The sequence below is a fragment of the Populus nigra genome, chromosome 9, assembly GCF_951802175.1.
Source record: "Populus nigra chromosome 9, ddPopNigr1.1, whole genome shotgun sequence".
Taxonomy (NCBI): domain Eukaryota; kingdom Viridiplantae; phylum Streptophyta; class Magnoliopsida; order Malpighiales; family Salicaceae; genus Populus; species Populus nigra.
In genome coordinates, this window is record NC_084860.1 from 13,267,755 (window position 1) to 13,282,757 (window position 15,003).

The window sequence follows — 15,003 nt, forward strand, 5'->3', positions numbered from 1 at the left end:
TAAAATAAATAATGAACTGATAAGCTAGAAAAGAGTTGTTAATTTTATTTAAAAGCTAAAATAGAAAACCAATCTTTTTCCTAAAAGCAAAACGCATGTGATAATGCAAATATTTAACCATGACTTTTCTTTCTAATTTATATGTTTTTATTTTTTTTATTTTAGAGATTATTTTTTCTTATCACTAATGAATGATTTTTATTTTTTAAGTATATCATGCAATTATAATTTATTTATATCAAATATAAAAAATAAAGGATAAATTAGAATAATCTCTTTAAAATATTATAAAAACATAAAATAACTATATAAAAAAGGTGAAAAAATAAAAAGATCACAAAGGGTGCTAATTGAACTTTAAATAAAAAAATTAACGCAAAGTAAAAATATAGATTTTTATTTTTTTATGTATATCATGCAATTATAATTTATTTATATCAAATATAAAAAATAAAGGATAAATTAGAATAATCTCTTTAAAATATTATAAAAACATAAAATAACTATATAAAAAAGTAAAAAAATAAAAAGATCACAAACTAATTGAAATTTAAATAAAAAATTAATGCAAAGTAATATATATAGAGTAAGGAGGGCATTATTTAAAATTCTGTAAAAAAAAAGAAGAAAATGAAGATTTGATGTCGATGACCAGCCTCACACGTCTAGTCTGAATGAAAAAGACTAGGTACATCTATTTTTGTTTTCCTTAAGAGAGGATAATGTATCATCTACTCTTGTATTTGTTTTTAAGACAGGCAATAAAGTCGCTTGTAGTGGTCATATGTCCTTGGAATTAGAATCTATAATTTTAGACCTTAAAAAACTAATTTTTAGCTCTTTTTAACTCGAAAACGTCTTTAAAATACTATATAAACCTTTGAAAGTCATTTAACAACCCTAAAATCTCTCTAAAAAAATGAAAATAAAAGAAGTGGAACCTGATATACTTTTCTCATCATGTTTAGAGAGAACACATTTAGAAACTCATGAACATAAATATCCTTTTTTTATGGTCAGAATGCGGTCACCCGATAACTTTATCTCTCCTTCATTATTTTTCAATAAATTCCTCTCTTCTCTCTTAAACGTAGTGGCTAAAAATATACAAAATAAACTTTTGGATCAAAATGACAATTTTAAAAACTTTGACATTTTGGCCATGCATTTTCTTTGTGTTTTACATTGTAATCTTCTGTCTTTTAATTTTTTTTCTTTTTACTACAATTTAAAACTCTTATGGAATTAGGGTCATAAAGGGATACACACACACACACACACACACACACACACAACTAACTAGTTATGTAAAGTATTAAAGAATTGGGATTTTTTTTCCTCCTTTACTATTCATATGAATAATGAATATACTTCTCCTTTTTTTTCTTTTTTAAAAAATTTGCTCCTCATACTTTATATATATAAAGTAATAGCTCATTTTCAAGATAATCATATAAACTTGAATATATGTAAGAAGTTGATCCATATGTGGCCTAACATTACTTTTGTAGATTGTATTAAATGGTTAGACAAGATGCAACAAAGATTTAATAAAAAATAAAAATATTAAAAGATACTCAACATCATTCAATTATCTAGAGTCATTATCTATAGGCCTTTTATAATGTATGGTAATATATATGGAATGTTATGATGGGTTCAAGCATAAGTGAAATCCTACTAAAATTAAATATTACCCCAAACTCCTTCTATATAGGAGAAATTCTACTAAAATCCTACCCAATTTCAAAGAACAATTATTATTTTTACGTGTCATACAACCCTTATTTCGTATCTACATAATATGATTTTATTTAGTGTATTCGATTCTTAATATGTTATGTTGTGAAAAAAGCTTATTTAGATAAGATGACTTTTAATAATTTGAAACAAGTTGAAGAAATGATTGAAATAACAAAGAATCACTTCAGATTCTTTTAAGTAAGGGATTTTCTCTTAACTATAGGGCAAACAGTAAGGGTTTTTTTCTTTTATATAAGAAGACCTTGGATATCATTTTCAAAGCTTTTTCTAGAAGAAATGGTAGAAAAATTATTCTCTAATGAAAAGTCACTCAATCAAGGAAATAAAAGAAAAATATCTAGAAGCCTAGCTAAAAGATCAAGTAAAAGGCCTATACATAACGATACAAGTATGAACACCTTTGTTTCATTTTACTCGATAATCTTTCTTTTATTCTATTTTGTGTTTTTCTTGTGTAATTTCTCATCCTTTCAATACTTCTCAACCATCGATGGCAGTCAATTCTAATTCACCTAACATCTTTCTAAAATTAAAGAATATGAAGAAGATGAAACCTCAATCATTAGGCTAAGAAGTAGGCCAAAGGTAAGCATCTTATTCAATGAAAATTATATTTTGAATTAATTTTTAATCTCTACTTTACTCTATTTTTCGTATAATTCTTAGTTACTATCTTTAAAGACCACTCATTCTCTATCAGTCCCTATCATATAGAAAATATTGCAGCCATATATTTCTTAACTTGTACTACCCCTAGATGTTGCTTAAACACCCTTACTACTACTTTTGTTATGAATATCACTTTAATTGTCGAAGCTCTAAAGATTATTGTTGTCTTTTCTAAAGATATTTGACCTATAATTAATGTTACTATTAATGATTCACCCCTATTGCTGTTAAAATAAGTAAACCCTCGTGAGACTAAAGTTACAACTTTTATGTCCTCAAGAATAGAGTCTCTCATAATACATCTCTTATAAGTTAAAGATAATTATAATAGTATACAATTCATCTCTACAATGATAGATGTAATCATAAAAGATAGTTTTTCCTTAGAGAAAGACAATATAAATGAGAGTATAAGAGATGAAGAAACTAGAACAAATTTCTATGATGTTGAAACAATCTTTTTAATGCATATAGACATGATTTGACCTCTCTTACTACTATTGTAACATTAAATAAACATGGAAGACAACCCTATAATAAGTGTTATAAAAGAAGGCTTTATATCAATCAATTGTTTATCTACCTCTTAATGATTAATATATGATAATAACACCAATTGTTATTCTTGAGAAATTTGAAAAAGGTGAACCCTCCTTTCTTTTTATAATAGTATTAAGATAAATGGACTAAGAATTATACCTCTTTTATAGCCATGGATGATGAATAAGTTATGCCTCTAGATCGACCAATTATTATCATTCCATCTTCAAGCCAAAAGATATGCTTTGTCATCAATTTGGTTTCAGGTTTTCTTTAATATGATTCCTAACAAAAACTTTTCCTCTATCCTTATTTTAACTAGGGAAATTTAGACAAGTTATATACCAAATTCTCTATATCATTTGTAATTTCTTGTCTTAAAATGAAACTTGGTAGAGATAATTAGTTAAAAGAAATGTTGTCAAGTAATATTAGATAGATCTTAACCATTTTGCCTAACAAGATAATGTTTTGGGAAATCAAGTTATAATTGGTCACCTTCAAAATTCTTATAATATGGTAGATCAAAATAATAAGAGGCCTTGGTATAATTTTCTAAAAATATTGAGCCTCTCACATGCACTAAGAAATCTATAATTGATGTTAAAAAGGTTTGAATACCTCTTAATAGAGGATCTCTTCTCTTTAAATTGTCAATTACTAATATATTTACATCGTATAATCACTCTTGGATCATAATTATAATCTCTCTAAAAAGGCAGTTATGCATAACTAATTGTCTATCAATCAATCTCCATAGATCAAGCTTTCTAAATCAAGTAATTGCATATCAGTCAATCTTTTTAAATCACGCTCCTTAAACCAAGTAATTGTATATCAGTCAATCTTTTTAGATGAAGCTCCTTAAATCAAGTAATTGCATATCAATAAGTCTTTCTAAAACAAGATATTACAACTAATATCCCTTTTCAATTTGATGCTGGTGGATCACGGAGTATCAATTTATCAACCATAAATTAATATTAATGACAAGATAGAGCTTTAATTAACATATCAATCGTCTATATCATATATTAGTCAAATACTTTATAAATAAAAGGATAATCTAATTCAATGTTCTTGATGCGCTTATAAAAGACCATATTAGCAATAATTCGAATAACATTGGTGTTATTAATATAAAGAGGAGTAAGAGTAAATTGAAAAATATCAAGTTCACCCAATAGACCTAGAAGCCAAACAAGGATGGCATATTATAGTATTCAAAATCGATTGAGAATTTAGAAACTCAATCTTACTTTTTATTCTTTGAAGAAATAAAAGCATCACCAAGAAATATAAACCAACTAGTAAATAATTGACGAGTATCATGATAACCTGCCGAATCCACATCACTAAAACTCATCAACTATAAAGAAGTCCTTATAGAAAAGAATAACCCACAACTATAAGTATCTTTGAGATAATAAAGGATAAGTCATACAACAATCAAACGAGAATAATAAGGCACTTGTATAAACTAACTAAATTGTTGTACAACAAAAGAAATATCAAACTGAGTAATCATTAAATAATTCAAACTTTTTACTAGTTGTCGATACAATAAAGGATTAGATAATAGCTTACCATCATCTTGTTGTAGCTTCAAGTTGATCTTCATTGCTATATGGACTAAGTTACTAGATTGAAGACCAACTAAGGTGAATAACTCTTAAGTATACTTGTATTGATACAAAAGTGTGTTAGTAGAACAATGGTAAAATATAACAGATAAGAGAGAATCACATAATACATGTACACACACACACACACACACACACATACACACACACTTAGTGGTACATAATCGTAGTTTCTTGTAATTCATACTTAATCATCATTTACTACGTCTAGAATTTATTATTCTTGAAATCGTTTATCATTTCGTTTTCATAAATATTATCAATTATTTTTCATCAAGAACACCAATTATGCTATTTCATCCTAATTTTGGGGAGGCCACTACCGACACTAATGATTCCCATCAGTGTTATTAGTCGTCCTTACCGGGACCGACTAATCAAATCTTTGGTAATGCCGATATAAACTTAACCGGTTGATGCCATTAACTATTTCCAACCCGAAGTAGTCAATCAGTTTTCCATAATACCTTGGAAATATTTTTTGTAATGCCGATGTCAAGGATTTTTGACATCATTAGCTTTCTCCTTATGAAAGCCAATCAAGTTTTCATAGGTTTGCCGATACCGATGTCATCCATCGATATCATTAACTATTCTTAACCTAAATAGTTAATCAAGTTCAATATTCCTCAACTTTCCATCATAGTTATGTCGATGTTATAAATTCTTTTTTTTTTTTATCAAATGTAATTAATATATAGATCAAATCAAATAGAGCTGGAGAACCAGCAAATTAAAATATATACAACTATGAACAGGAAGAAGGGAACAAGCTCCCTTAGACCTAAAGAAGGCTAGGGGAACAAACTTTCACATAGGCCAAAACTGATCTAAACATAAGGACTAGAAACTAAACTAAGATCAAATACCTATCTAAACTAAACAGCAAATACAACTGAAGCAAAAGAATATAACCCAAAAAAGCAAAGGACGCAAGCAAACAATGTACCAGCACAAACAGCAACCAGCAACACTACGGCAAACTAGCTTCAACTTCAAAACCCAGAAGCAGGCACAAACACAGCCAACATGCACAACCAACCAACAACACCTATATGTGAAGCAAGCAGGCAAAGCAACAAGATATCCAGCAGTATAACTAAACCAACCTATAACATCATCTGATGGGGAAGCAGGCAATGCACCAACAACAAGTTAACCTCGACTACAAAAGCCAGGAAAGAACACAACAAGATTGAACAACAGATAACAATGCATCAGCATAACCACCTAGCAAATGAGGAGGCAAATGCACCAACACAGCCAGCAACAATAATCAAATCTCGACTTCAAAAGCCAAAAGAAAACAAGTAAGAACCCTGCATAAATGGCAAACCCAACAACACAGCAATAGGTTAAACCCAACACAAGGTCTAAGGGAAAGCAAACAAGAAGAACAAGAGAGCAAACAGGTAGAGAACTTGCACAAAAAGCAAAACCAACAACATAATAACAGGCTAACCCTAGCACAAGGCAAAAGGGAATGCAAGCAAGAAGAACCAACATAGAGAACAGGGCCATATAAAGACAGCAAAAGGCAGAACAAGCCTAACAAGCAATAAAAGAAAAACCAGAACCATGACAAAAGGCAGTAGGGACTTGATCAGCTTAGGATAAAAAAAACAACACAACAAATCCATTACAAGATACACAATAAGATAGCAGAGCGAACAATTGAACATGCTCCCTTATAAATAAAGATCTACAAATATAATGAAACCAAGAGAGAAAATCAGAGAGAAGATGAGGTAGCAGAATCATCAGAGCTGCTCCAATGCCTTAAAGCAGCCATAACAGAGGTCTTGGATACTCTATTATGTCTCCCCTACTGACTAAAGCTAGTGCTTGCAGTGACTCTACTCCGAGTTAGATATTGCCTCTTAGAGGCCCCATATCTGCAATAACATTACGATTATCATAGATATGTACAACATTTGGGGAAGCAGAGTGTTTAGCACCAGAATGTCCTACTTTAGCTAGTTTGGTCCTTTTGCACCCAGGAGTTACAGGCCTCTCTTCCACGGTTGTGGCAACTTCAGCAGACATTGAATCGATGGATGGTTCATCATAAAGGCTTTCACTGTATGGTTGTTGTTTTTCAACAGCAACAGTTTCTATAAAAGGGCTAGAAGAGCGAACATGAGCTTCATGATATTGTTATTTACGCTTGTGACCAGTCCCTTTATTGCAAGTGGAAACTGTATGCCTAAGAACTCTATATAGTTTGCAGAAGCGAGGTAAGGATTCATACATTTACCTGCTGAGCTAAGGATGAACCATTGGGCAGGACTGGATTGATAGAGGTAGACAGATCAGTAAGTAGGTCAACCTTTATGAGAACTCTAGCGTACGAAAGTCGGGTTATGGAAACAATAGGAGCATCATATTGAATGGGCTTCCTAAGCATACTGGCAAGTTTTCAAAGGCAGATAGAAGACCAGCATTTGAGAGGCAAGTTGGGAAATCTTACCCAGATTGGTATATGCACCATATCGAAGGTTGTAAAATCAAAAAACTCTGGCATGACCTTTAGAATAAGTGGCCGGCCATAGATATAGTAAAGGCCTCCACCAAGAACATCAAGCATTTCTAGTTCCAAAGAGAAAGCAAAAATTAGCCAGCAAGAGTCATGCATAGTAAAATTTGCTTTGTGTTTCCAAGAACTGTTAATGAATTTAATCAAGGTTGAAAACCCTGGGAATTTCCAAACAATATAACTGATCCAACATAATGGTCATCTAGAGGATGTTGAAGCCTAGCATTGCCAGAAGAGCCATCATTTCGTCCATGAGAGGCAAGAGAGGAGGGTGATGGTGCAGTGGATGGTTTATTCCGCATGTCCTCTTCTTACCCTTCGAGCAAACCCTAACCCCGTGAGAGGAACCAACAACATCTACGAAGACCACCTTAGTTCTAGAAAAGGTGGAGGCTCTAGAAGGAGCCAGTGGATCCTGCAGGACAGGTGACTACTACGAGATAGAGACCTTGGTGCACACGAAGTGGACGAAGGGCGGGAAAAGTGGAGTCTGTAATCTTGCTGAGCAAACCATAAAAGAAAAGACTTTTTCTTTGATTTAGCCATAGATATGTAACTCAGATAGAGGAAGAAAAGACTACCAAAACACAGAGAGCAAGAAAAGACAACGTTGCACAATGAGAAGGAATAGACTCGCGCAAACAGGAGCTTCTCCCACCACAGCTGGGACCAATGTTATAAATTCTTGCTAACATCATTAGCCTCCCATATTCGAGATCAGCTAATCAAATCTAGAAGTGGTTATCTTTGAATTATTATTATAGTTCATTATTCATAATCGAAATCCATAAGCAAAATCAGATTCATTCCTTATTCATTTCATCATATTTTCCCCTTTGGATTCATCCGTAAGTGCGGAATCCGAACTAGAATAGATTACTAAAATCATTGTTATTTAAGAAAGGTATAGGTGTGGAGTACCTACCTGTCACAAAAGCTTAGCTTACGCTCCCTTGTTACTATTGTACTCCTTTTACGATTCCTCCTAAATCCACAAGTATACCACATTATTCCATACTCAACTTACATTTCACAAAATAATAATAGTAATGACGCAACATTCATTCCTCTTTTATAATTTTCTTTCCCTTACATTTATATTCCTATTATCTCCTTAGGATTACAGTTTATTATCAAGTCATCACGAATATCACAAATTCAAATTCAATTATGGTTTATTTCCCTTCGCAAATCAGGACATTACACTACACATTTTACAAAATAAGGAAAACCTAATTCCACCTTTAACATGGTTAAGTTTTCTCGTTTTGTCAATTTGGTTGAATCTGTCCATAGAGGTGATAACTCGACCTCTCCTCATATATTTGTCTATATTTGGAGTTTTAGAGATTCAAATTAAACGAGGTTGGACTTGTTAGAAAGCTAACATACCAAACAATTTATATAAGGAACCCTCCCCAAATTTGATCTTCTTTAAGCTCGAATCCTCTCAGGAATCAAGGCAACGAATCTACCTAGTTTTACGCCAATGAATTAATTGCATCTCCAACTATCTTTTTTCCCTTCTCTCTCTCAAGATAGCTAATCCCACACTATATGTATGACAACCTTCATAAATGTCACCTTCCAAGGCCATTTGCACTAATTTTGCCCCTTTTTTTTGTACGGTGGTCTAGAACCACCTTAAGAAATATGCACATCTTTTACGTCTACAATTTCCTACCTTTCACAACGAACCCCAAAACACGTCATAGGCCATACATGTGGCCTTTAAACTCATTTTCACCCCTCGTAGCCTATGAAACTGATTTATGCAATTCTCGTATCATCAAGTTATCTTGTTTCTATTGTTAGTAAACTTTTTGCTACACCTAATTCACTCATAATTTTCATATGAAATCTCAAAACCCCCCTCCCCCTACTAATTTTCATCTTAGTCGACCTTGGCCCCAAAGAAACTAAAAGTTCCTTCTCCTTCATAGATGAAAATTTTATTTTCTAATCATCATTCACATTACAACAATACATTAAGAACAATCTAACAAAGAAAATCACTAGTTTTGCTCCTCTCATTCAACCTTCTAATTGCCAGCCACCTTGGACCTTTTTTTCATGGATTTTTTTTCTTTATTGTCCTTAAATAATTTCACATCCAAGGTAATTTAAATCACTCTAATTGATCTAATTTTAGGTAATTTTGCATTTTCCCTAATTTATTTTCAAGAACCCTAATTCCAAATTCAAGAAAATTATGCAATTTCAACCAAATTGAAGCTTAATTCGTAAAATTGCGTTTAGAACTCCTTAATTGAGGGAAATTTGAGCTTTACTTCTCAATTGATTGAAAAATCTTAGCTCTTTTCTTCTTGCATGTAGTCGGCCACTCACCTCTCTTCTCCTCACAATTCCAACACTTGTTTCTTGCAATTTCTCTTATTAAATGATGTTTCCCTCTAACAAAACTTGTCTAAGACTTGTAAAATTTGCTAAATCTTGGTGTTTTTTCTCCCAAATTTGATAGAAAAATATGAAAATCTCCTCTCTTTTTGTATGTGTGCTGCCGGTTTTCAAAGGAGAAAAAATAGGATATTTATAGTCTCATTTTTTCTTAATTATACTTTGACCTCATTTCTATTCTTTTTCACAATTTGAGCCACCCCTTTTTGTCTTCATAATTATTATTATTTTGTATTTTTATTATTACTATATTTATTATTAAAGTTTTAAATTTTAAAAAAAAAATTTATATAAGTTTATTCTCGAGGTTTTACATTATGACTCATGTTTAGTCAAATAATTGTCTTCTGTATTATTTTCTTTTATTGGAACAAAATCAAATAACTTTTTAATAAGGTTTTGGCCACATGATGGTATATAGATAGTGTGGGATGTTCACATTTATATTCATTACCTAATTGGTGTATAATAAGGAATCTCTTGTTACTTTTAAAAAATTATGCACGTAACTCCAAGAGTATTTCTAGACTTATATTAAGACCTTATATTCAATTTGAATATTAGTATAATAGAAATAAAGACAAAATATTAAGATCACCATATGACCTACTAGTGAGATTATTACCATCTTTGCTCATTTCTTGTGCTTAGTTTTTTATCCATTAAACCACAATTATCATTGAACAAATATGTCACATCATACTAAATATGGGACTCTCCGAAACTAAAAGATAAAATTGAAAAAATAAAATTGCCACCTTGTAATTAAAAAAACTATGAATTCTAAAATAAGTGTTGGTCTTAGAGATTCAGATGAAAGGTTAGTTATATTTAAGGTAAGATAAATATCACTTTTATTGTATCCTTCTGAATAAAATATTATCTTTACTATGTGTTTTCTCCTAAACTTATTATATGCATGCTATTATTTGCTTAATTTATTTCCAAGCTTATTCATGATTTTTTTAAAAATCATTAAAAAATAACACTGGTCGGTAAGAATGGGAGACCCATCAATATTTTTCTTCTTTAGAAAAACTTTAATGTTAATCCTAAACATAAGAGATTTTGTTGATTTTGACTTTTTAATGAAAAACAATTTAACATTAATCCTCAAACATAAGAGATTTCATTAATTTATTTTCAAAATACATGAATTGATAATACATCCATGTTTACTAAGCACATAATTATTATCAAGTAAATAAAATAAAAGTGAAGCGATCATCCTAGACTACTTGCTCATTATAGGTTTCATGAGTAAAAAGGAACAACAAGCCAAAGCCTTCATGCCTCAATTGCAGTTATGCCTTGTTTTTTTTACCAACAATTCTAATTCCCAAGAGCTTGAGAATTTAGATGTGACCACACCTTATAAGCATGTATAGCAGAGAATATTAAAAAAAAAAAATTCTTAACCAAAATTGTTTTGGAACACAAAAGCAAAGAAAGACAAGTCATAAATTAGAAAACATCTTTGTTTATTTTGTTTTTGATGTTATATAACTTAAGCTTTCATAAAAGAGTCATACATATTTCAACACACAAAAAAGGAACACACGTACTTTTTAGGCTTTTATTATATATGCTAGAATTAAACTCACGGATGTAGACTTAATTTTACTAGAATCTTCAACCTAAATGAAAATATTACTAGGTTTACAAGGAATAAAAGAATCAAACATGAAGATAAGGGTAACTATATCAAATGTAAGGGAAAAGAAAACAAAGCGTGGGATAAGAATATAAAGACCCTAGAGAAGCAAGCCCTGAACCTCTAACACCTATCATTTACCATGTTTCACATTTTTTTAATGCGTATTTATTTTTAATAACAAAGTATATTCTCAAAATCCTTCAAGTCTCGTTAGATTGTGCATCTAAATCAAAACATCCTAAATATGGCCAAATAGAATTAATGCAATTTTAGGGCCAATAACTAAGATTTTCAAGTTGTCTTTCTGCTAAACTTCTCACACTAAAAAACACACTAAGAGATGGGTTTTGTTGTGTTTGCTTATATTAATGGATGCTTTACTAAAGAGGTTTCATATTAATAACACAAAGAGCTAAAGATAAATTGGCAAGACTTTATTTTCTTTATTAGACAAAAATCATGCACTCATAAGTGTGATGGAAGTCCATTGCCATATTCCAATCATGATATTCCTATAAAAAAAGAGCAATTTAAGCATGCTAGCAACAAGGACTCAAAAGCCTAAAGGGTCTATTTCCACAACATAGGTTAGTTTTCCATGGTAATAAAGGGTAATTTTCATGTTATAGAGGATAAAAATAAAGATAGAAATTGAAAAATATTTGCCTAAGCTAATGCTAAGGCATTTTATTTTAACTAAAACTTTACACAAGAGTTTGGAAATAAGAATATGATGCAATATTAGTAACACCTGATCTTTTTTATACAATTTCTACTTTTAAAAGTAATAATGTATAAACGAAATTGGTAATTGATTTTTAAAAGGACAAAGTCTCCCTTAAACAGAAACCCTCACAACAAATACCTCAAACATAAGACTTATTTTACATATACACTTCAAATATGGAAAGGTTTTTTTTACTAAAATTGAAAGGATTCATACAATTTTAACAAGATTTATGCAAAATCTTCTTTACATGAGACCCTACCCAAAAATCATTAATCAAATTATTTCACTATATTTATGTACTAATACAATTTTTATATGTGTGCACGCGCGTGTCTATAAATAAACCGTATTTGGTTTATACAACCAATACTCATGACAGCCTCAGGCATACCCCCTCAACATATAGTTGATTATATCATTAAACAACTAGCTTTTTTTCGCTAATCATATTTAGCTATTCATATAGTACCTTGTTCCACCATAAATTTTCTAATTCCACCTTCAACAAAACCTTAGGGAAGGAATGTCCACTTTTAGAGGCATCACTGCCTCCATTTTATAAACTAAGAAATATGTTGTGACTCATGTAAATTTCTCACTGTATTTTGATATGTATGAAGAGCATAAAAAAAACATTTCATGCCAATCATTATAGGAGATAACAATCTTTTAAACAATATTCTTGATATTTTTGTTGGCAACTTCAACAATACCATTTATATTTGGCTTATATGGGGATGAGTTCAAGTATTTAATATTCTATTTTCCATATGACTTCACCATCATCTTTCCATTAAAATCATAGGCATTGTTTATTATTATTGTCTTTAGCGAACCATATCGAGAAATCAAATCCTTTTCATTGAACCGTTGGATTCCTTTTTAGCAAAGTTGTCAAAATCGCGATTTTGACACGGCACGGAACATGCAAACCAAACTCGGATCGTAAAAACGGATCGTAAAATCGTAAGGAATTTTAAAATATATTAAAAAAATTTATGTTTCAAATAAAAATTCATAGCACCTTAAAATATATGCTTCAAAAAAAATCCATACATAGTTCAAGCACCTTAAAATACATGGTTAATACATGCTTCAAATAAAAATCCATACATAATTCAAGCACCTTAAAATACATGGTTCAAATAAAAATCCATACATAATTTAAATAACTATTCATTAGCTAATAATTAACAAACTTAAAACAAATAATCTGCTGGTGTGTCATGTAAACTAAAACCAACTTCATTGCCTTCATCTTCCTCATTATTCCTCCGACATTCATCAATATCATTAGCATCAAGAGGATTATTAGTGTCATTACTAGTACCAACACCAATATTATGAGCATTAGTGCTACTACTAGTACCAACACCAATATTATGAGCATTAGTGCTACTACTAGTACCAACACCAATATCATCAATTTGAATCTTCAAATCATCTTCAGTACCATGACTCTCTATTTCAGCATCATTAGGAATTTCTTCTTCATCACTTTCATCTTCATTACCATTTTTTCTTCGTGTTGCATTGTCAATAGCACCAAGTAAATCAATGTTTGAATGTTTTTCCCCCTCGGTTATCCAATCATCACCAGATGAAAGATCATCTTCTACACCAAAATCATCTACTTGCTTTTTGACTTGATTATTATTCAATTTCAGATTGCACATTACAAATACCAAGTCATTCATTTTTCTCTGGTGCAAACGATTTCTTCGTTTTGTATAAACCTAAATAAATAATTCAAATCAAATTTATAAGATTTTTATCAAATATTTCAACATTTAAAATAAAAAAATAAAAAAACTCACCATTTCAAATGCACTCCAATTACGCTCACATCCAGATGAAGTACAAGTCAAGCTTAGAACTCGGATTGCAAACCTTTGTAATTCTGGACATTCATCTCTATAAGAATCCCACCATTGAGCTGGAGTTTTTTTTATCTCTTGCTGTCTTTGCAGCCTCAATGCCAAACAACCATTTTCCATCCTTGAATGATTCAAGTTGCAAGTCAATTTTGCACCTTTCACTTGCATTAGACACCATGCTTTCTAAGCATTGATATAATCCAATTTTAATATTGGCATTAACCTTAAAATTAGGATTATAATGATAATAAGGATTTAAATAATAAGTTGCTGCATGTAAGGGTCTGTGGAGTTGAAGTTCCTATCTTGCATCAACAATATTCCATATAGGTATATAACTATATAAAAAAAACTATAAAAATATCATTACACTCAAGGAATATCTCAATTGAAAGTATCTCTAAAGACATTCATATTAATAGATGACAACATTTAAAATAGAAATTAGCAAGATATATACCTTTTTTTCACAGAACCAAAATTCACTTATATCTTATCTTTTGCTTCATCCATTGCTTTATATATAAAACTCATAGCTGGTTTCTCATCAGAATCAACTAATCGAAGAACTTTAATTAGAGGATACACTGCCTTAATACATATAGTAACATCATGCCAAAACTTGTTGTCCAAAACACAATTTTGAATTCGTTTCCCTTCTTCTATTCTTGCAAACCTACATGAACTCCACTGATTGGAAGTCAACATAGTCATCAACTGCATTTTATGATCATTCAAACATCCCAAAGTCAAATATGCAGTAGCAAACCGTGTGGCAGTAGGCCTAATCAAATCCCTTCCTTTCGTAAAGTGCCTTAGCATGGAAATAAGAATAGTTCTTGAATAAATATATGAGGTGATTCTCCTCCCCTTAGTAATAGTTACTTGATGAATCTCTAACTTCTTCTCAAAATCCTTTAATATCAAGTCAATACAATGGGCAGCACATGGTGTCCAAAACAAACTTTTTCTTTTTTCCATCAATAATTGTCCCACTGCCTTATAATTTGCAACATTATCGGTGACTACTTGGACAACATTTTCCTCCCCAATCCTCTCCACAATGGCATCTAACATCTCAAATACCTTATCAGCAGTTTTGGACATATTAGAAGTATCCACCGATGACAAAAAAACTGTCCTTTTAGGACAATTAACCAAAAAATTAC